Source organism: Haemaphysalis longicornis, unplaced genomic scaffold (genome assembly GCF_048455015.1).
Source record: "Haemaphysalis longicornis isolate Haplotype H1 unplaced genomic scaffold, Haemaphysalis longicornis Haplotype H1 scaffold_6, whole genome shotgun sequence".
NCBI lineage: Eukaryota > Metazoa > Arthropoda > Arachnida > Ixodida > Ixodidae > Haemaphysalis > Haemaphysalis longicornis.
Window position 1 is genome coordinate 1,372,671 of NW_027526407.1, and position 19,927 is coordinate 1,392,597.

A 19,927-nucleotide genomic window follows, 5' to 3' on the forward strand; every position below is an offset into this window, starting at 1 on the left:
CACTTTGACATTTCCGCTCCAACCGAACTGCGCACTGACGCCAGTGGTCACGGCATAGGAGCGGTCTTAGTGCAGCACCAGTCTGGCGAAGTCCGCGTGATCGCGTACGCCAGCCGCCTCCTTTCGGCCGCCGAGCGCAACTATTCCATAACCGAACGCGAGTGTCTCGCTCTCGTGTGGGCAGTGGCGAAGTTCCGCCCATATCTCTTTGGCCGTCCGTTTTCTGTGGTAACGGATCATCACGCCCTGTGCTGGCTGCAATCACTAAAAGATCCTACGGGCCGCCTTGGCCGCTGGGCTTTGCGTTTGCAAGAATACTCGTTTTCAGTCGTGTACAAATCGGGACGGTTGCACCGTGATGCCGACTGTTTATCGCGTTATCCCGTGGATACTCCAGACGTAGCCTGGAATGACACAGAGGCCTGTATTTTTTCCATCTCCGCACTGCTGCAAATCGGTGCGGAACAATACCGGGACCCCTTCCTCCGATCAATAATCGATCGCCTCCGTACAAATTGTCCTGATCGAACCTCCAGGAATTACGTACTGCAGGAAGGCGTCTTATACCACCAGAACTTTCAAAACGATGGCCCAGACCTGTTGCTTGTCATACCTCCTCATTTGCGTTCCACTGTCCTTGAACAACTTCATGACCATCCACTTTCTGGTCACCTTGGCGTTACGCGCACATACGCTCGCGCACGCCGCCGTTTCTTTTGGCCTGGCTTGTACCGTTCGGTCAAGAAGTATGTTAAGCTTGTGACCAGTGCCAACGGCGAAAGGTTCCCTGCAAATTGCCTGCTGGACTCCTTCAGCCCCTTCCTATCCCTCACGAACCCTTCGCCCGCGTCGGTCTCGACCTTCTGGGGCCTTTTCCTGCATCCACTTCTGGCAATAAGTGGGTCTCCGTTGCAACAGATTATGCAACACGCTACGCCATAACGCGGGCCCTACCCACAAGCTGCGCCACTGACGTCGCTGACTTCTTCCTTTACGACGTCATCCTACATCATGGAGCACCTCGACAGCTCTGGACCGATCGGAGCCGTAATTTCCTCTCTAAAGTCATTGCCGACATTCTTCATTCCTGTTCCACTAAGCATAAATTGACTACCGCTTACCATCCTCAAACGAACGGCCTCACGGAGCGCCTAAACCGCACGCTGCTCAACATGCTTTCTATGTATGTTTCCTCAGACCACCGGGATTGGGATGCCGCCTTGCCATTTGTAACCTTCGCCTACAATTCCTCCCGCCATGACACAGCTGGTTACTCCCCTTTCTACTTGCTCTTCGGCAGGGAACCGGCTTTACCCTTGGATACCCTTGTCTCGCCTGCCTCAGCTCCTCCTAGTCAGTACGTCAGCGACGCGATTGCACAGGCTGATCTCGCTCGTCAGATCGCTCGCACACGCCTCACTTCGTCACAAGCATCCCAGAAGTCCCTCTATGATCGCCACCACGTCGATGTCCAGTTCCATCCAGGTTCATTGGTGCTACTGTGGTCACCCCAGCGTCATGTAGGACTTTCTACCAAACTACTTTCTCCTTACACCGGCCCTTATCGCGTGTTGCGCCGCGTCACCGACTTTACGTATGAAATCACGCCGCACCCACCCACCTCTGCCCAGCCTCACACGGACCTTGTTCACGTGGCCCGGCTCAAGCCTTACCACCCCAACACCTAAACGTTATGTCCCCAGACGCCGTGGCGGCGTCTTCCCGCCGGGGGGTTGTGTTACGGAACAGTTGGAAGAAGACGATGAGGGCAGCTACGGCTATGTGCCGTTTGGGTTGAACTTTAGAAGAGGACGAAGGGCTTACAGCTACCAGTCTCTGTACTCTCTCGCTGGCATTGCTCAGCATTGCAATTTTCGTCAATACACTGCATTTGCGTGGTTCTGCCTCGTAACAATATTTACTAGAAGTGTATCTGACGCTTGAGGGTGGCGGCCAGCGCCACTCTGACTACACGGGGAGAAGGGGACCTTCTTTTCAACCCCCGTGGCGTGACTCGAACGTCTACAGCCTGTCATGAGCGGGTTACTGGCGGGAAGCCCTCTTATGCTACCTAGGCATCAAGGCTGCCCGAACCGAGACCCTCGCTAGGCTTTCGCAGAATAATACAGTAAGGAAATGAGGGTTCTCGTTGAGGAAATACGGAAAGATAGGTCAGCAGTCTACAACGCCTAAGGAGGCATAGGGGTGTGGTTAGGCTCTTTTCTTTTTTCACCACGGTTAATGAAGTAAACATTTTTTTTAATATACAGAAGAAAGAATAAAAACACGCGCCCAGAGTGGGGACCGAGCCCACGCCTTTCGATTACATGTCGAATGCCTTACCAATTCGGCTATCTGGGCGACTGTGTTCTCCTTCACTTTCTGGGCTATTTATATTAACTAGAAGTGTATCTGACGCTTGAGGGTGGTGGCCAGCGCCACTCTGACTACACGGGGAGAAGGGGACCTTCTTTTCAACCCCCGTGGCGTGACTCGAACGTCTACAGCCTGTCATGAGCGGGTTACTGGCGGAAAGCCCTCTTATGCTACCTAGGCATCAAGGCTGCCAGAAGCGAGACCCTCGCTAGGCTTTCGCACAATAATACAGTAAGGAAATGAGGGGCTCGTTGAGGAATTACGGAAAGATAGGTCAGCAGTCTACAACGCTAAAGGAGGCATAGGGGTGTGGTTAGGCTCTTTTCTTTTTTCACTACGGTTAATGAAGTAAACATTTTTTTTAAATATACAGAACAAAGAAAGAAAAACACGCGCCCAGAGTGGGGACCGAAACCACGCCTTTCGATTACATGTCGAATGCCTTACCAATTCGGCTATCAGGGCAACTGTGTTCTCCTTCACTTTTTGGGATATTTATATTTACTAGAAGTGTATCTGACGCTTGAGGGTGGTGGCCAGCGCCACTCTGACTACACGGGGAAAAGGGGACCTTCTTTTCAACCCCCGTGGCGTGACTCGAACGTCTACAGCCTGTCATGAGCGGGTTACTGGCGGAAAGCCCTCTTATGCTACCTAGGCATCAAGGCTGCCATACCGAGACCCTCGCTAAGCTTTCGCAGAATAATACAGTAAGGAAATGAGGGGCTCGTTGAGGAAATACGGAAAGATAGGTCAGCAGTCTGCAACACCAAAGGAGGCATAGGGGTGTGGTTAGGCTCTTTTCTTTTTTCACTACGGTTAATGAAGTAAACATTTTTTTAAATATACAGAACAAAGAAAGAAAAACGCGCCCAGAGTGGGGACCGAACCCACGCCTTTCGATTACATGTCGAATGCCTTAAGAATTCGGCTATCTGGGCGACTGTGTTCTCCTTCACTTTCTGGGCTATTTATATTTACTAGAAGTGTTTCTGACGCTTGTGGATGGCGGCCAGCGCCACTCTGACTACACGGGGAGAAGGGGAGCTTCTTTTCAACCCCCGTGGCGTGACTCGAACGTCTACAGCCTGTCATGAACGGGTTACTGGCGGAAAGCCCTCTTATGCTACCTAGGCATCAAGGCTGCCCGACCCGAGACCCTCGCGAGGCTTTCGCAGAATAATACAGTAAGGAAATGAGGGGCTCGTTGAGGAAATACGGAAAGATAGGTCAGTAGTCTACAACGCCAAAGGAGGCATAGGGGTGTGGTTATGCTCTTTTCTTTTTTCACTACGGTTAATGAAGTAAACATTTTTTTAACACACAGAAGAAAGAATAAAAACACGCGCCCAGAGTGGGGACCGAGCCCACGCCTTTCGATTACATGTCGAATGCCTTACCAATTCGGCTATCTGGGCGACTGTGTTCTCCTTCACTTTCTGGGCTATTTATATTAACTAGAAGTGTATCTGACGCTTGAGGGTGGTGGCCAGCGTCACTCTGACTACACAGGGAGAAGGGGACCTTCTTTTCAACCCCCGTGGCGTGACTCGAACGTCAACAGCCTGTCATGAGCGGGTTACTGGCTCCCGGGGAAGCCCCCTTATGCTACCTAGGCATCAAGGCTGCCAGAACCGATACCCTCGCTAGGCTTTCGCCGAATAATACTGTAAGGAAATGAGGGGCTCGTTGAAGAAATACGGAAAGATAGGTCAGCAGTCTACAACGCCAAAGGAGGTATAGGGGTGCGGTTAGGCTCTTTTCCTTTTTCACTACGGGTAATGAAGTAAACATTTTTTTTAAATGTACAGAAGAAAGAAAGAAAAACACGCGCCCAGAGTGGGAACCGAACCCACGCCTTTCGATTACATGTCGAATGCCTTACCAATTCGGCTATCTGGGCGACTGTGTTCTCCTTCACTTTCTGGGCTATTTATATTAACTAGAAGTGTATCTGACGCTTGAGGGTGGTGGCCAGCGCCACTCTGACTACACAGGGAGAAGGGGACCTTCTTTTCAACCCCCGTGGCGTGACTCGAACGTCAACAGCCTGTCATGAGCGGGTTACTGGCGGGAAGCCCCCTTATGCTACCTAGGCATCAAGGGTGCCAGAACCGATACCCTCGCTAGACTTTCGCAGAATAATACAGTAAGATAATGAGGGGCTCGTTGAGGAAATACGGAAAGATAGGTCAGCAGTCTACAACGCCAAAGGAGGCATAGGGGTGTGGTTAGGCTCTTTTCTTTTTTCACTACGGTTAATGAAGTAAACATTTTTTTTAAATATACAGAACAAAGAAAGAAAAACACGCGCCCAGAGTGGGAACCGAACCCACGCCTTTCGATTACATGTCGAATGCCTTACCAATTCGGCTATCTGGGCGACTGTGTTCTCCTTCACTTTCTGGGCTATTTATATTTACTAGAAGTGTTTCTGACGCTTGTGGATGGCGGCCAGCGCCACTCTGACTACACGGGGAGAAGGGGAGCTTCTTTTCAACCCCCGTGGCGTGACTCGAACGTCTACAGCCTGTCATGAACGGGTTACTGGCGGAAAGCCCTCTTATGCTACCTAGGCATCAAGGCTGCCAGAACCGAGACCCTCGCTAAGCTTTCGCAGAATAATACAGTAAGGAAATGAGGGGCTCGTTGAGGAAATACGGAAAGATAGGTCAGCAGTCTGCAACACCAAAGGAGGCATAGGGGTGTGGTTAGGCTCTTTTCTTTTTTCACTACGGTTAATGAAGTAAACATTTTTTTAAATATACAGAACAAAGAAAGAAAAACGCGCCCAGAGTGGGGACCGAACCCACGCCTTTCGATTACATGTCGAATGCCTTAAGAATTCGGCTATCTGGGCGACTGTGTTCTCCTTCACTTTCTGGGCTATTTATATTTACTAGAAGTGTTTCTGACGCTTGTGGATGGCGGCCAGCGCCACTCTGACTACACGGGGAGAAGGGGAGCTTCTTTTCAACCCCCGTTGCGTGACTCGAACGTCTACAGCCTGTCATGAACGGGTTACTGGCGGAAAGCCCTCTTATGCTACCTAGGCATCAAGGCTGCCAGAACCGAGACCCTCGCTAAGCTTTCGCAGAATAATACCGTAAGGCAATGAGGGGCTCGTTGAGGAAATACGGAGATAGGTCTGCAGACTACAACGCCAAAGGAGGCATAGGGGTGTGGTTAGGCTCTTTTCTTTTTTCACTGCGGTTAATGAAGTAAACATTTTTTTTAAATGTACAGAAGAAAGAAAGAAAAACACGCGCCCAGAGTGGGGACCGAGCCCACGCCTTTCGATTACATGTCGAATGCCTTACCAATTCGGCTATCTGGGCGACTGTGTTCTCCTTCACTTTCTGGGCTATTTATATTAACTAGAAGTGTATCTGACGCTTGAGGGTGGTGGCGGCCAGCGCCACTCTGACTACACGGGGAGAAGGGAACCTTCTTTTCAACCCCCGTTGCGTGACTCGAACGTCTACAGCCTGTCATGAGCGGGTTACTGGCGGGAAGCCCCCTTATGCTACCTAGGCATCAAGGCTGCCAGAACCGATACCCTCGCTAGGCTTTCGCCGAATAATATTGTAAGGAAATGAGGGGCTCGTTGAAGAAATACGGAAAGATAGGTCAGCAGTCTACAACGCCAAAGGAGGTATAGGGGTGTGGTTAGGCTCTTTTCTTTTTTCACTACGGGTTATGAAGTAAACATTTTTTTTAAATGTACAGAAGAAAGAAAGAAAAACACGCGCCCAGAGTGGGAACCGAACCCACGCCTTTCGATTACATGTCGAATGCCTTACCAATTCGGCTATCTGGGCGACTGTGTTCTCCTTCACTTTCTGGGCTATTTATATTAACTAGAAGTGTATCTGACGCTTGAGGGTGGTGGCCAGCGCCACTCTGACTACACAGGGAGAAGGGGACCTTCTTTTCAACCCCCGTGGCGTGACTCGAACGTCAACAGCCTGTCATGAGCGGGTTACTGGCGGGAAGCCCCCTTATGCTACCTAGGCATCAAGGGTGCCAGAACCGATACCCTCGCTAGGCTTTCGCAGAATAATACAGTAAGATAATGAGGGGCTCGTTGAGGAAATACGGAAAGATAGGTCAGCAGTCTACAACGCCAAAGGAGGCATAGGGGTGTGGTTAGGCTCTTTTCTTTTTTCACTACGGTTAATGAAGTAAACATTTTTTTTTATATACAGAAGAAAGAAAGAAAAATTCGCGCCCAGAGTGGGAACCGAACCCACGCCTTTCGATTACATGTCGAATGCCTTACCAATTCGGCTATCTGGGCGACTGTGTTCTCCTTCACTTTCTGGGCTATTTATATTAACTAGAAGTGTATCTGACGCTTCAGGGTGGTGGCCAGCGCCACTCTGACTACACAGGGAGAAGGGGACCTTCTTTTCAACCCCCGTGGCGTGTCTCGAACGTCAACAGCCTGTCATGAGCGGGTTACTGGCGGGAAGCCCCCTTATGCTACCTAGGCATCAAGGCTGCCAGAACCGAGACCCTCGCTAGGCTTTCGCAGAATAATACAGTAAGGAAATGAGGGGCTCGTTGAGGAAATACGGAAAGATAGGTCAGCAGTCTACAACGCCAAAGGAGGCATAGGGGTGTGGTTAGGCTCTTTTCTTTTTTCACTACGGTTAATGAAGTAAACATTTTTTTTAAATATACAGAACAAAGAAAGAAAAACGCGCTCAGAGTGGGGACCGAGCCCACGCCTTTCGATTACATGTCGAATGCCTTACCAATTCGGCTATCTGGGCGACTGTGTTCTCCTTCACTTTCTGGGCTATTTATATTACCTAGAAGTGTATCTGACGCTTGAGGGTGGTGACCAGCGCCACTCTGACTACACGGGGAGAAGGGGACCTTCTTTTCAACCCCCGTGGCGTGACTCGAACGTATACAGCCTGTCATGAGCGGGTAACTGGCGGGAAGCCCTCTTATGCTACCTAGGCATCAAGGCTGCTCGAACCGAGACCCTCGCTAGGCTTTCGCAGAATAATACAGTAAGGAAATGAGGGGCTCGTTGAGGAAATACGGAAAGATAGGTCAGCAGTCTACAACGCCAAAGGAGGCATAGGGGTGTGGTTAGGCTCTTTTCTTTTTTCACTACGGTTAATGAAGTAAACATTTTTTTTAAATATACAGAACAAAGAAAGAAAAACACGCGCCCAGAGTGGGAACCGAACCCACGCCTTTCGATTACATGTCGAATGCCTTACCAATTCGGCTATCTGGGCGACTGTGTTCTCCTTTGCTTTCTGGGCTATTTATATTTACTAGAAGTGTATCTGACGCTTGAGGGTGGCGGCCAGCGCCACTCTGACTACACGGGGAGAAGGGGACCTTCTTTTCAACCCCCGTGGCGTGACTCGAACGTCTACAGCCTGTCATGAGCGGGTAACTGGCGGGAAACCCTCTTATGCTAGCTAGGCATCAAGGCTGCCCGAACCGAGACCCTCGCTAGGCTTTCGCAGAATAATACAGTAAGGAAATGAGGGGCTCGTTGAGGAAATACGGAAAGATAGGTCAGCAGTCTACAACGCCAAAGGAGGCATAGGGGTGTGGTTAGGCTCTTTTCTTTTTTCACTACGGTTAATGAAGTAAACATTTTTTTTAAATATACAGAACAAAAAAAGAAAAACACGCGCCCAGAGTGGGAACAGAACCCACGCCTTTCGATTACATGTCGAATGCCTTACCAATTCGGCTATCTGGGCGACTGTGTTGTCCTTCACTTTCTGGGCTATTTAAATTTACTAGAAGTGTATCTGACGCTTGAGGGTGGCGGGCAGCGCCACTCTGACTACACGGGGAGAAGGGGACCTTCTCTTCAACCCCCGTGGCGTGACTCGAACGTCTACAGCCTGTCATGAGCGGGTTACTGGCGGGAACCCCTCTTATGCTACCTAGGCAACAAGGCTGCCCGAACCGAGACCCTCGCTAGGCTTTTGCAGAATAATACAGTAAGGAAATGAGGGGCTCGTTGAGGAAATGCGGAAAGATAGGTCAGCAGTCTACAACGCCAAAGGAGGCATAGGGGTGTGGTTAGGCTCTTTTCTTTTTTCACAACGGGTAATGAAGTAAACATTTTTTTTAAATATACAGAAGAAAGAAAGAAAAACACGCGCCCAGAGTGGGGACCGAACCCACGCCTTTCGATTACATGTCAAATGCCTTACCAATTCGGCTATCTGGGCGACTGTGTTCTCCTTCACTTTCTGGGCTATTTATATTTACTAGAAGTGTATCTGATGCTTGAGAATGGCGGCCAGCGCCACTCTGACTACACGGGGAGAAGGGGACCTTCTTTTCAACCCCCGTGGCGTGACTCGAACGTCTACAGCCTGTCATGAGCGGGTTACTGGCGGGAAGCCCTCTTATGCTACCTAGGCATCAAGGCTGCCCGAACCGAGACCCTCGCTAGGCTTTCGCAGAATAATACAGTAAGGAAATGAGGGGCTCGTTGAGGAAATACGGAAAGATAGGTCAGCAGTCTGCAACACCAAAGGAGGCATAGGGGTGTGGTTAGGCTCTTTTCTTTTTTCACTACGGTTAATGAAGTAAACATTTTTTTAAATATACAGAACAAAGAAAGAAAAACGCGCCCAGAGTGGGGACCGAACCCACGCCTTTCGATTACATGTCGAATGCCTTAAGAATTCGGCTATCTGGGCGACTGTGTTCTCCTTCACTTTCTGGGCTATTTATATTTACTAGAAGTGTTTCTGACGCTTGTGGATGGCGGCCAGCGCCACTCTGACTACACGGGGAGAAGGGGAGCTTCTTTTCAACCCCCGTTGCGTGACTCGAACGTCTACAGCCTGTCATGAACGGGTTACTGGCGGAAAGCCCTCTTATGCTACCTAGGCATCAAGGCTGCCAGAACCGAGACCCTCGCTAAGCTTTCGCAGAATAATACCGTAAGGCAATGAGGGGCTCGTTGAGGAAATACGGAGATAGGTCTGCAGACTACAACGCCAAAGGAGGCATAGGGGTGTGGTTAGGCTCTTTTCTTTTTTCACTGCGGTTAATGAAGTAAACATTTTTTTTAAATGTACAGAAGAAAGAAAGAAAAACACGCGCCCAGAGTGGGGACCGAGCCCACGCCTTTCGATTACATGTCGAATGCCTTACCAATTCGGCTATCTGGGCGACTGTGTTCTCCTTCACTTTCTGGGCTATTTATATTAACTAGAAGTGTATCTGACGCTTGAGGGTGGTGGCGGCCAGCGCCACTCTGACTACACGGGGAGAAGGGAACCTTCTTTTCAACCCCCGTTGCGTGACTCGAACGTCTACAGCCTGTCATGAGCGGGTTACTGGCGGGAAGCCCCCTTATGCTACCTAGGCATCAAGGCTGCCAGAACCGATACCCTCGCTAGGCTTTCGCCGAATAATATTGTAAGGAAATGAGGGGCTCGTTGAAGAAATACGGAAAGATAGGTCAGCAGTCTACAACGCCAAAGGAGGTATAGGGGTGTGGTTAGGCTCTTTTCTTTTTTCACTACGGGTTATGAAGTAAACATTTTTTTTAAATGTACAGAAGAAAGAAAGAAAAACACGCGCCCAGAGTGGGAACCGAACCCACGCCTTTCGATTACATGTCGAATGCCTTACCAATTCGGCTATCTGGGCGACTGTGTTCTCCTTCACTTTCTGGGCTATTTATATTAACTAGAAGTGTATCTGACGCTTGAGGGTGGTGGCCAGCGCCACTCTGACTACACAGGGAGAAGGGGACCTTCTTTTCAACCCCCGTGGCGTGACTCGAACGTCAACAGCCTGTCATGAGCGGGTTACTGGCGGGAAGCCCCCTTATGCTACCTAGGCATCAAGGGTGCCAGAACCGATACCCTCGCTAGGCTTTCGCAGAATAATACAGTAAGATAATGAGGGGCTCGTTGAGGAAATACGGAAAGATAGGTCAGCAGTCTACAACGCCAAAGGAGGCATAGGGGTGTGGTTAGGCTCTTTTCTTTTTTCACTACGGTTAATGAAGTAAACATTTTTTTTTATATACAGAAGAAAGAAAGAAAAATTCGCGCCCAGAGTGGGAACCGAACCCACGCCTTTCGATTACATGTCGAATGCCTTACCAATTCGGCTATCTGGGCGACTGTGTTCTCCTTCACTTTCTGGGCTATTTATATTAACTAGAAGTGTATCTGACGCTTCAGGGTGGTGGCCAGCGCCACTCTGACTACACAGGGAGAAGGGGACCTTCTTTTCAACCCCCGTGGCGTGTCTCGAACGTCAACAGCCTGTCATGAGCGGGTTACTGGCGGGAAGCCCCCTTATGCTACCTAGGCATCAAGGCTGCCAGAACCGAGACCCTCGCTAGGCTTTCGCAGAATAATACAGTAAGGAAATGAGGGGCTCGTTGAGGAAATACGGAAAGATAGGTCAGCAGTCTACAACGCCAAAGGAGGCATAGGGGTGTGGTTAGGCTCTTTTCTTTTTTCACTACGGTTAATGAAGTAAACATTTTTTTTAAATATACAGAACAAAGAAAGAAAAACGCGCTCAGAGTGGGGACCGAGCCCACGCCTTTCGATTACATGTCGAATGCCTTACCAATTCGGCTATCTGGGCGACTGTGTTCTCCTTCACTTTCTGGGCTATTTATATTACCTAGAAGTGTATCTGACGCTTGAGGGTGGTGACCAGCGCCACTCTGACTACACGGGGAGAAGGGGACCTTCTTTTCAACCCCCGTGGCGTGACTCGAACGTATACAGCCTGTCATGAGCGGGTAACTGGCGGGAAGCCCTCTTATGCTACCTAGGCATCAAGGCTGCTCGAACCGAGACCCTCGCTAGGCTTTCGCAGAATAATACAGTAAGGAAATGAGGGGCTCGTTGAGGAAATACGGAAAGATAGGTCAGCAGTCTACAACGCCAAAGGAGGCATAGGGGTGTGGTTAGGCTCTTTTCTTTTTTCACTACGGTTAATGAAGTAAACATTTTTTTTAAATATACAGAACAAAGAAAGAAAAACACGCGCCCAGAGTGGGAACCGAACCCACGCCTTTCGATTACATGTCGAATGCCTTACCAATTCGGCTATCTGGGCGACTGTGTTCTCCTTTGCTTTCTGGGCTATTTATATTTACTAGAAGTGTATCTGACGCTTGAGGGTGGCGGCCAGCGCCACTCTGACTACACGGGGAGAAGGGGACCTTCTTTTCAACCCCCGTGGCGTGACTCGAACGTCTACAGCCTGTCATGAGCGGGTAACTGGCGGGAAACCCTCTTATGCTAGCTAGGCATCAAGGCTGCCCGAACCGAGACCCTCGCTAGGCTTTCGCAGAATAATACAGTAAGGAAATGAGGGGCTCGTTGAGGAAATACGGAAAGATAGGTCAGCAGTCTACAACGCCAAAGGAGGCATAGGGGTGTGGTTAGGCTCTTTTCTTTTTTCACTACGGTTAATGAAGTAAACATTTTTTTTAAATATACAGAACAAAAAAAGAAAAACACGCGCCCAGAGTGGGAACAGAACCCACGCCTTTCGATTACATGTCGAATGCCTTACCAATTCGGCTATCTGGGCGACTGTGTTGTCCTTCACTTTCTGGGCTATTTAAATTTACTAGAAGTGTATCTGACGCTTGAGGGTGGCGGGCAGCGCCACTCTGACTACACGGGGAGAAGGGGACCTTCTCTTCAACCCCCGTGGCGTGACTCGAACGTCTACAGCCTGTCATGAGCGGGTTACTGGCGGGAACCCCTCTTATGCTACCTAGGCAACAAGGCTGCCCGAACCGAGACCCTCGCTAGGCTTTTGCAGAATAATACAGTAAGGAAATGAGGGGCTCGTTGAGGAAATGCGGAAAGATAGGTCAGCAGTCTACAACGCCAAAGGAGGCATAGGGGTGTGGTTAGGCTCTTTTCTTTTTTCACAACGGGTAATGAAGTAAACATTTTTTTTAAATATACAGAAGAAAGAAAGAAAAACACGCGCCCAGAGTGGGGACCGAACCCACGCCTTTCGATTACATGTCAAATGCCTTACCAATTCGGCTATCTGGGCACCTGTGTTCTCCTTCACTTTCTGGGCTATTTATATTTACTAGAAGTGTATCTGATGCTTGAGAATGGCGGCCAGCGCCACTCTGACTACACGGGGAGAAGGGGACCTTCTTTTCAACCCCCGTGGCGTGACTCGAACGTCTACAGCCTGTCATGAGCGGGTTACTGGCGGGAAGCCCTCTTATGCTACCTAGGCATCAAGGCTGCCCGAACCGAGACCCTCGCTAGGCTTTCGCAGAATAATACAGTAAGGAAATGAGGGGCTCGTTGAGGAAATACGGAAAGATAGGTCAGCAGTCTACAACGCCAAAGGAGGCATAGGGGTGTGGTTAGGCTCTTTTCTTTTTTCACTACGGTTAATGAAGTAAACATTTTCTTTAAATATACAGAACAAAGAAAGAAAAACACGCGCCCAGAGTGGGAACCGAACCCACGCCTTTCGATTACATATCGAATGCCTTACCAATTCGGCTATCGGGGCGTCTGTGTTCTCCTTCACTTTCTGGGCTATTTATATTTACTAGAAGTGTATCTGACACTTGAGGGTGGTGGCCAGCGCCACTCTGACTACACGGGGAGAAGGGGACCTTCCCTTCAACCCCCGTGGCGTGACTCGAACGTCTACAGCCTGTCATGAGTGGGTTACTGGCGGGAAGCCCTCTTATGCTACCTAGGCATCAAGGCTGCCCGAACCGAGACCCTCGCTAGGCTTTCCCAGAATAATACAGTAACAAAATGAGGGTTCTCGTTGAGGAAATACAGAAAGATAGGTCAGCAGTGTACAACGCCAAAGGAGGCATAGGGGTGTGGTTAGGCTCTTTTCTTTTTTCACTACGGTTATTGAAGTAAACATTTTTTTCTATATATACAGAAGAAAGAAAGAAAAACACGCGCCCAGAGTGGGGACCGAACCCACGCCTTTCGATTACATGTCGAATGCCTTACCAATTCGGCTATCTGGGCGACTGTGTTCTCCTTCACTTTCTGGGCTATTTATATTAACTAGAAGTGTATCTGACGCTTGAGGGTAGTGGCCAGCGCCACTCTGACTACACGGGGAGAAAGGGACCTTCTCTTCAACCCCCGTGGCGTGACTCCAACGTCTACAGCCTGTCATGAGCGGGTTACTGGCGGGAAGCCCTCTTATGCTACCTAGGCATCAAGGCTGCCAGAACCGAGACTCTCGCTAGTCTTTCGCAGAATGATACTGTAAGGAAATGAGGGGCTCGTTGAGGAAATACGGAAAGATAGGTCAACAGTCTACAATGCCAAAAGAGGCATAGGGGTGTGGTTAGGCTCTTTTCTTTTTTCACTACGGTTAATGAAGTAAACATTTTTTTCTGTATATACAGAAGAAAGAAAGAAAAACACGCGCCCAGAGTGGGGACCGGACCCACGCCTTTCGATTACACGTCGAATGCCTTACCAATTCGGCTATCTGGGCGACTGTGTTCTCCTTCACTTTCTGGGCTATTTATATTGTTACGGAACAGTTGGAAGAAGACGATGAGGGCAGCTACGGCTATGTGCCGTTTGGGTTGAACTTTAGAAGAGGACGAAGGGCTTACAGCTACCAGTCTCTGTACTCTCTCGCTGGCATTGCTCAGCATTGCAATTTTCGTCAATACACTGCATTTGCGTGGTTCTGCCTCGTAACATCTTGGTGGAGGTTGCGGGCTTTTTCCATTTACCACGGAACTCCGCAGCGGTCGTCAAATTCCGCCATCCAGGATGCCTAACAGCACCGACCCTCCTTCAGGCGCTGCCATTCCCCCCATCATCGTGTCTCACCCTCGAGAACCTGGAATGTTTACCGGCAATGATGTAGTCGACGCTGATGAGTGGATCCGTATGTTCGAGCGGGTCAGCCGACTTAACAGGTGGGATCCCACAGTGATGTTGGCCAACGCTGTGTGTTGCCTCAAAGGAACAGCACTGACATGGTGCGACACCAACGAAGAGACATTGACCAGCTGGGACGTATTCAAGGACAAGCTACGGGCAGCGTTTGGAAACGCTCCTCACCATCAGCTTGCCGCCAAGAACGACCTCGCGGCTCGTGTCCAGAGTTCAACCGAAGCGTACAGCGCATATATTCACGACGTACTTGCTCTGTGTGTCAAGGTTGACCGGGCAATGCCTGAGGAAGAAAAGGTTGGGCACATCTTAAAAGGCATTGCGGACGACGCTTTCAATTTACTAGTTTTCAAGAACAGCTCGAACGTGGACGACATCATTGCAGAGTGCCGACGCTTGGAGCAAGCCAAAAGCCGCCGTATTGCCAAAAACTTCGTCCGCTTTCCGAATACGGCCGCTACTTCGTCCTGCGACGACGTGCTGCTTCGCCCACGCGACGTCGCCCCACCCGCTCCACCTGAGACGCTCACCAGAATAATTCGTCGAGAAATTGAGGCCATGTCGCCAGCCCCGCTCACAACACCAAGCGGTGACAGCCCATCCATTTCTGTTATTCAAGCTGTCGTCCGCCAAGAACTTGACAACTTGGGCCTTCACCCGGTTTGCGCCATGAATCGTCCGGACGTCTACCCGGTTCTGCAAAGCCTCGCACCCATGTATCATACCGCACCTCGTCGTTTCCGCAATCCCACTGCCTGGCGGACCCCTGACGACCGTCCGATTTGCTTTTGTTGCCATCGTATCGGACACGTCTCCCGCTACTGCCGCAATCGCCCTTACGATGCTATCCGTACTTCGTATTCCAGGCGACCTGAAAATGCTCCCCGACGATTTTCACCCGATCTCTCGCACGAGAATACTGCAGCCCTTTATCGCCTCCTGCTCTCTTACAGCGACATTTTTTACTTTGGCACTCGCCCTCTGGGCCAGACAAGTGTGGTCAAGCACCGTATTCACACGGGTGACGCCCGCCCGATCCACCGCAGGCCATACCGCGTATCCGCAACTGAACGTCGCATTATACAAGACGAAGTCGACAAAATGCTCGCTAAGGACATCATCGAGCCCTCTTCCAGCCCTTGGGCGTCACCGGTAGTACTAGTTAAAAAGAAGGACAACACGTGGAGATTTTGCGTCGATTACCGTCACCTGAACCACATAACGAAAAAGGACGTGTACCCTCTTCCCCGAATTGACGACGCCCTTGATTGCCTCCACGGAGCAAACTATTTTTCTTCCATCGACCTACGTTCCGGTTATTGGCAAATCGCCGTGGATGAAATGGACCGAGAAAAAACCGCCTTTATTACACCGGATGGTCTCTTCCAATTTAAGGTAATGCCTTTCGGGCTCTGTAACGCGCCTGCCACGTTCGAAAGAATGATGGACGCTCTCCTTCACGGCCTTAAATGGACCACCTGCTTGTGCTACCTCGACGACGTCATCGTTTTCTCTCCGACCTTTGAAACGCATTTAGAACGTTTATCCACGGTCCTGTCTGTTTTCCGTCGCGCAGGTCTTCAACTGAATTCATCCAAATGCCGATTCGCCCAATATCAACTTCAAATTCTCGGTCACGTCGTGGATGCTCGCGGCGTGCAGCCCGACCCCGCCAAAATACACGCAGTCAAAAACTTTCCCCAACCGCACACCGCAAAAGACGTCAGAAGCTTTTTTGGCCTATGCTCATACTTCCGCCGCTTCATACAAAATTTCGCCCATATTGCCAGGCCTTTAGCCGACCTCCTCAAGAAAGACGTTCCATTCACGTGGGAATCTGCACAAGCTGAAGCTTTTTCCACACTTATTGATAGGCTTACTACCACTCCTATTCTAGCCCACTTTGACATTTCCGCTCCAACCGAACTGCGCACTGACGCCAGTGGTCACGGCATAGGAGCGGTCTTAGTGCAGCACCAGTCTGGCGAAGTCCGCGTGATCGCGTACGCCAGCCGCCTCCTTTCGGCCGCCGAGCGCAACTATTCCATAACCGAACGCGAGTGTCTCGCTCTCGTGTGGGCAGTGGCGAAGTTCCGCCCATATCTCTTTGGCCGTCCGTTTTCTGTGGTAACGGATCATCACGCCCTGTGCTGGCTGCAATCACTAAAAGATCCTACGGGCCGCCTTGGCCGCTGGGCTTTGCGTTTGCAAGAATACTCGTTTTCAGTCGTGTACAAATCGGGACGGTTGCACCGTGATGCCGACTGTTTATCGCGTTATCCCGTGGATACTCCAGACGTAGCCTGGAATGACACAGAGGCCTGTATTTTTTCCATCTCCGCACTGCTGCAAATCGGTGCGGAACAATACCGGGACCCCTTCCTCCGATCAATAATCGATCGCCTCCGTACAAATTGTCCTGATCGAACCTCCAGGAATTACGTACTGCAGGAAGGCGTCTTATACCACCAGAACTTTCAAAACGATGGCCCAGACCTGTTGCTTGTCATACCTCCTCATTTGCGTTCCACTGTCCTTGAACAACTTCATGACCATCCACTTTCTGGTCACCTTGGCGTTACGCGCACATACGCTCGCGCACGCCGCCGTTTCTTTTGGCCTGGCTTGTACCGTTCGGTCAAGAAGTATGCTAAGCTTGTGACCAGTGCCAACGGCGAAAGGTTCCCTGCAAATTGCCTGCTGGACTCCTTCAGCCCCTTCCTATCCCTCACGAACCCTTCGCCCGCGTCGGTCTCGACCTTCTGGGGCCTTTTCCTGCATCCACTTCTGGCAATAAGTGGGTCTCCGTTGCAACAGATTATGCAACACGCTACGCCATAACGCGGGCCCTACCCACAAGCTGCGCCACTGACGTCGCTGACTTCTTCCTTTACGACGTCATCCTACATCATGGAGCACCTCGACAGCTCTTGACCGATCGGAGCCGTAATTTCCTCTCTAAAGTCATTGCCGACATTCTTCATTCCTGTTCCACTAAGCATAAATTGACTACCGCTTACCATCCTCAAACGAACGGCCTCACGGAGCGCCTAAACCGCACGCTGCTCAACATGCTTTCTATGTATGTTTCCTCAGACCACCGGGATTGGGATGCCGCCTTGCCATTTGTAACCTTCGCCTACAATTCCTCCCGCCATGACACAGCTGGTTACTCCCCTTTCTACTTGCTCTTCGGCAGGGAACCGGCTTTACCCTTGGATACCCTTGTCTCGCCTGCCTCAGCTCCTCCTAGTCAGTACGTCAGCGACGCGATTGCACAGGCTGATCTCGCTCGTCAGATCGCTCGCACACGCCTCACTTCGTCACAAGCATCCCAGAAGTCCCTCTATGATCGCCACCACGTCGATGTCCAGTTCCATCCAGGTTCATTGGTGCTACTGTGGTCACCCCAGCGTCATGTAGGACTTTCTACCAAACTACTTTCTCCTTACACCGGCCCTTATCGCGTGTTGCGCCGCGTCACCGACTTTACGTATGAAATCACGCCGCACCCACCCACCTCTGCCCAGCCTCACACGGACCTTGTTCACGTGGCCCGGCTCAAGCCTTACCACCCCAACACCTAAACGTTATGTCCCCAGACGCCGTGGCGGCGTCTTCCCGCCGGGGGGTTGTGTTACGGAACAGTTGGAAGAAGACGATGAGGGCAGCTACGGCTATGTGCCGTTTGGGTTGAACTTTAGAAGAGGACGAAGGGCTTACAGCTACCAGTCTCTGTACTCTCTCGCTGGCATTGCTCAGCATTGCAATTTTCGTCAATACACTGCATTTGCGTGGTTCTGCCTCGTAACAATATTTAGTAGAAGTGTATCTGACGCTTGAGGGTGGCGGCCAGCGCCACTCTGACTACACGGGGAGAAGGGGACCTTCTTTTCAACCCCCGTGGCGTGACTCGAACGTCTACAGCCTGTCATGAGCGGGTTACTGGCGGGAAGCCCTCTTATGCTACCTAGGCATCAAGGCTGCCCGAACCGAGACCCTCGCTAGGCTTTCGCAGAATAATACAGTAAGGAAATGAGGGTTCTCGTTGAGGAAATACGGAAAGATAGGTCAGCAGTCTACAACGCCAAAGGAGGCATAGGGGTGTGGTTAGGCTCTTTTCTTTTTTCACCACGGTTAATGAAGTAAACATTTTTTTTAATATACAGAAGAAAGAATAAAAACACGCGCCCAGAGTGGGGACCGAGCCCACGCCTTTCGATTACATGTCGAATGCCTTACCAATTCGGCTATCTGGGCGACTGTGTTCTCCTTCACTTTCTGGGCTATTTATATTAACTAGAAGTGTATCTGACGCTTGAGGGTGGTGGCCAGCGCCACTCTGACTACACGGGGAGAAGGGGACCTTCTTTTCAACCCCCGTGGCGTGACTCGAACGTCTACAGCCTGTCATGAGCGGGTTACTGGCGGAAAGCCCTCTTATGCTACCTAGGCATCAAGGCTGCCAGAAGCGAGACCCTCGCTAGGCTTTCGCACAATAATACAGTAAGGAAATGAGGGGCTCGTTGAGGAATTACGGAAAGATAGGTCAGCAGTCTACAACGCTAAAGGAGGCATAGGGGTGTGGTTAGGCTCTTTTCTTTTTTCACTACGGTTAATGAAGTAAACATTTTTTTTAAATATACAGAACAAAGAAAGAAAAACACGCGCCCAGAGTGGGGACCGAAACCACGCCTTTCGATTACATGTCGAATGCCTTACCAATTCGGCTATCAGGGCAACTGTGTTCTCCTTCACTTTTTGGGATATTTATATTTACTAGAAGTGTATCTGACGCTTGAGGGTGGTGGCCAGCGCCACTCTGACTACACGGGGAAAAGGGGACCTTCTTTTCAACCCCCGTGGCGTGACTCGAACGTCTACAGCCTGTCATGAGCGGGTTACTGGCGGGAAGCCCTCTTATGCTACCTAGGCATCAAGGCTGCCCGAACCGAGTCCCTCGCTAGGCTTTCGCAGAATAATACAGTAAGGAAATGAGGGGCTCGTTGAGGAAATACGGAAAGATAGGTCAGCAGTCTACAACGCCAAAGGAGGCATAGGGGTGTGGTTTGGCTCTTTTCTTTTTTCACTACGGTTAATGAAGTAAACATTTTTTTTAAATGTACAGAAGAAAGAAAGAAAAACACGCGCCCAGAGTGGGGACCGAACCCACGCCTTTAGATTACATGTCGAATGACTTACCAATTCGGCTATCTGGGCGACTGTGTTCTCCGTCACTTTCTGAGCTATTTATATTTACTAGAAGTGTATCTGACGCTTGAGGGTGGCGGCCAGCACCACTCTGACTACATGGGGAGAAGGGGACCTTCTTTTCAACCCCCGTGGCGTGACTCGAACGTCAACAGCCTGTCATGAGCGGGTTACTGGCGGGAAGCCCTCTTATGCTACCTAGGCATCAAGGCTGCCAGAACCGAGACCCTCGCTAGGCTTTCGCAGAATGATACTGTAAGAAAATGAGGGGCTCGTTGAGGAAATACGGAAAGATAGGTCAGCAGTCTACAACGCCAAAGGAGGCATAGGGGTGTGGTTAGGCTCTTTTCTTTTTTCACTACGGTTAATGAAGTAAAAATTTTTTTAAATGTACAGAAGAAAGAAAGAAAAACACGCGCCCAGAGTGGGGA

The 19,927-nt window shown here is 50.4% G+C and overlaps 8 non-coding genes across 8 annotated transcripts; all 8 read right to left on the minus strand.

The window, feature by feature from the left end:
- Positions 1-4,207: 4,207 nt before the first annotated feature.
- On the minus strand, positions 4,208-4,279 carry Trnat-ugu (transfer RNA threonine (anticodon UGU)). Its single transcript has one exon. It is a non-coding gene; the product is annotated as a tRNA-Thr (tRNA).
- A 408-nt stretch (positions 4,280-4,687) lies between these two features.
- On the minus strand, positions 4,688-4,759 carry Trnat-ugu (transfer RNA threonine (anticodon UGU)). Its single transcript has one exon. It is a non-coding gene; the product is annotated as a tRNA-Thr (tRNA).
- A 1,366-nt stretch (positions 4,760-6,125) lies between these two features.
- Positions 6,126-6,197, minus strand: Trnat-ugu (transfer RNA threonine (anticodon UGU)). Its single transcript has one exon. It is a non-coding gene; the product is annotated as a tRNA-Thr (tRNA).
- A 407-nt stretch (positions 6,198-6,604) lies between these two features.
- On the minus strand, positions 6,605-6,676 carry Trnat-ugu (transfer RNA threonine (anticodon UGU)). The gene has a single exon. It is a non-coding gene; the product is annotated as a tRNA-Thr (tRNA).
- An 886-nt stretch (positions 6,677-7,562) lies between these two features.
- Positions 7,563-7,634, minus strand: Trnat-ugu (transfer RNA threonine (anticodon UGU)). Its single transcript has one exon. It is a non-coding gene; the product is annotated as a tRNA-Thr (tRNA).
- A 2,326-nt stretch (positions 7,635-9,960) lies between these two features.
- On the minus strand, positions 9,961-10,032 carry Trnat-ugu (transfer RNA threonine (anticodon UGU)). Its single transcript has one exon. It is a non-coding gene; the product is annotated as a tRNA-Thr (tRNA).
- Positions 10,033-10,439: 407 nt separating this feature from the next.
- On the minus strand, positions 10,440-10,511 carry Trnat-ugu (transfer RNA threonine (anticodon UGU)). The gene has a single exon. It is a non-coding gene; the product is annotated as a tRNA-Thr (tRNA).
- An 886-nt stretch (positions 10,512-11,397) lies between these two features.
- Positions 11,398-11,469, minus strand: Trnat-ugu (transfer RNA threonine (anticodon UGU)). Its single transcript has one exon. It is a non-coding gene; the product is annotated as a tRNA-Thr (tRNA).
- Between the last annotated feature and the right edge of the window lie 8,458 nt (positions 11,470-19,927).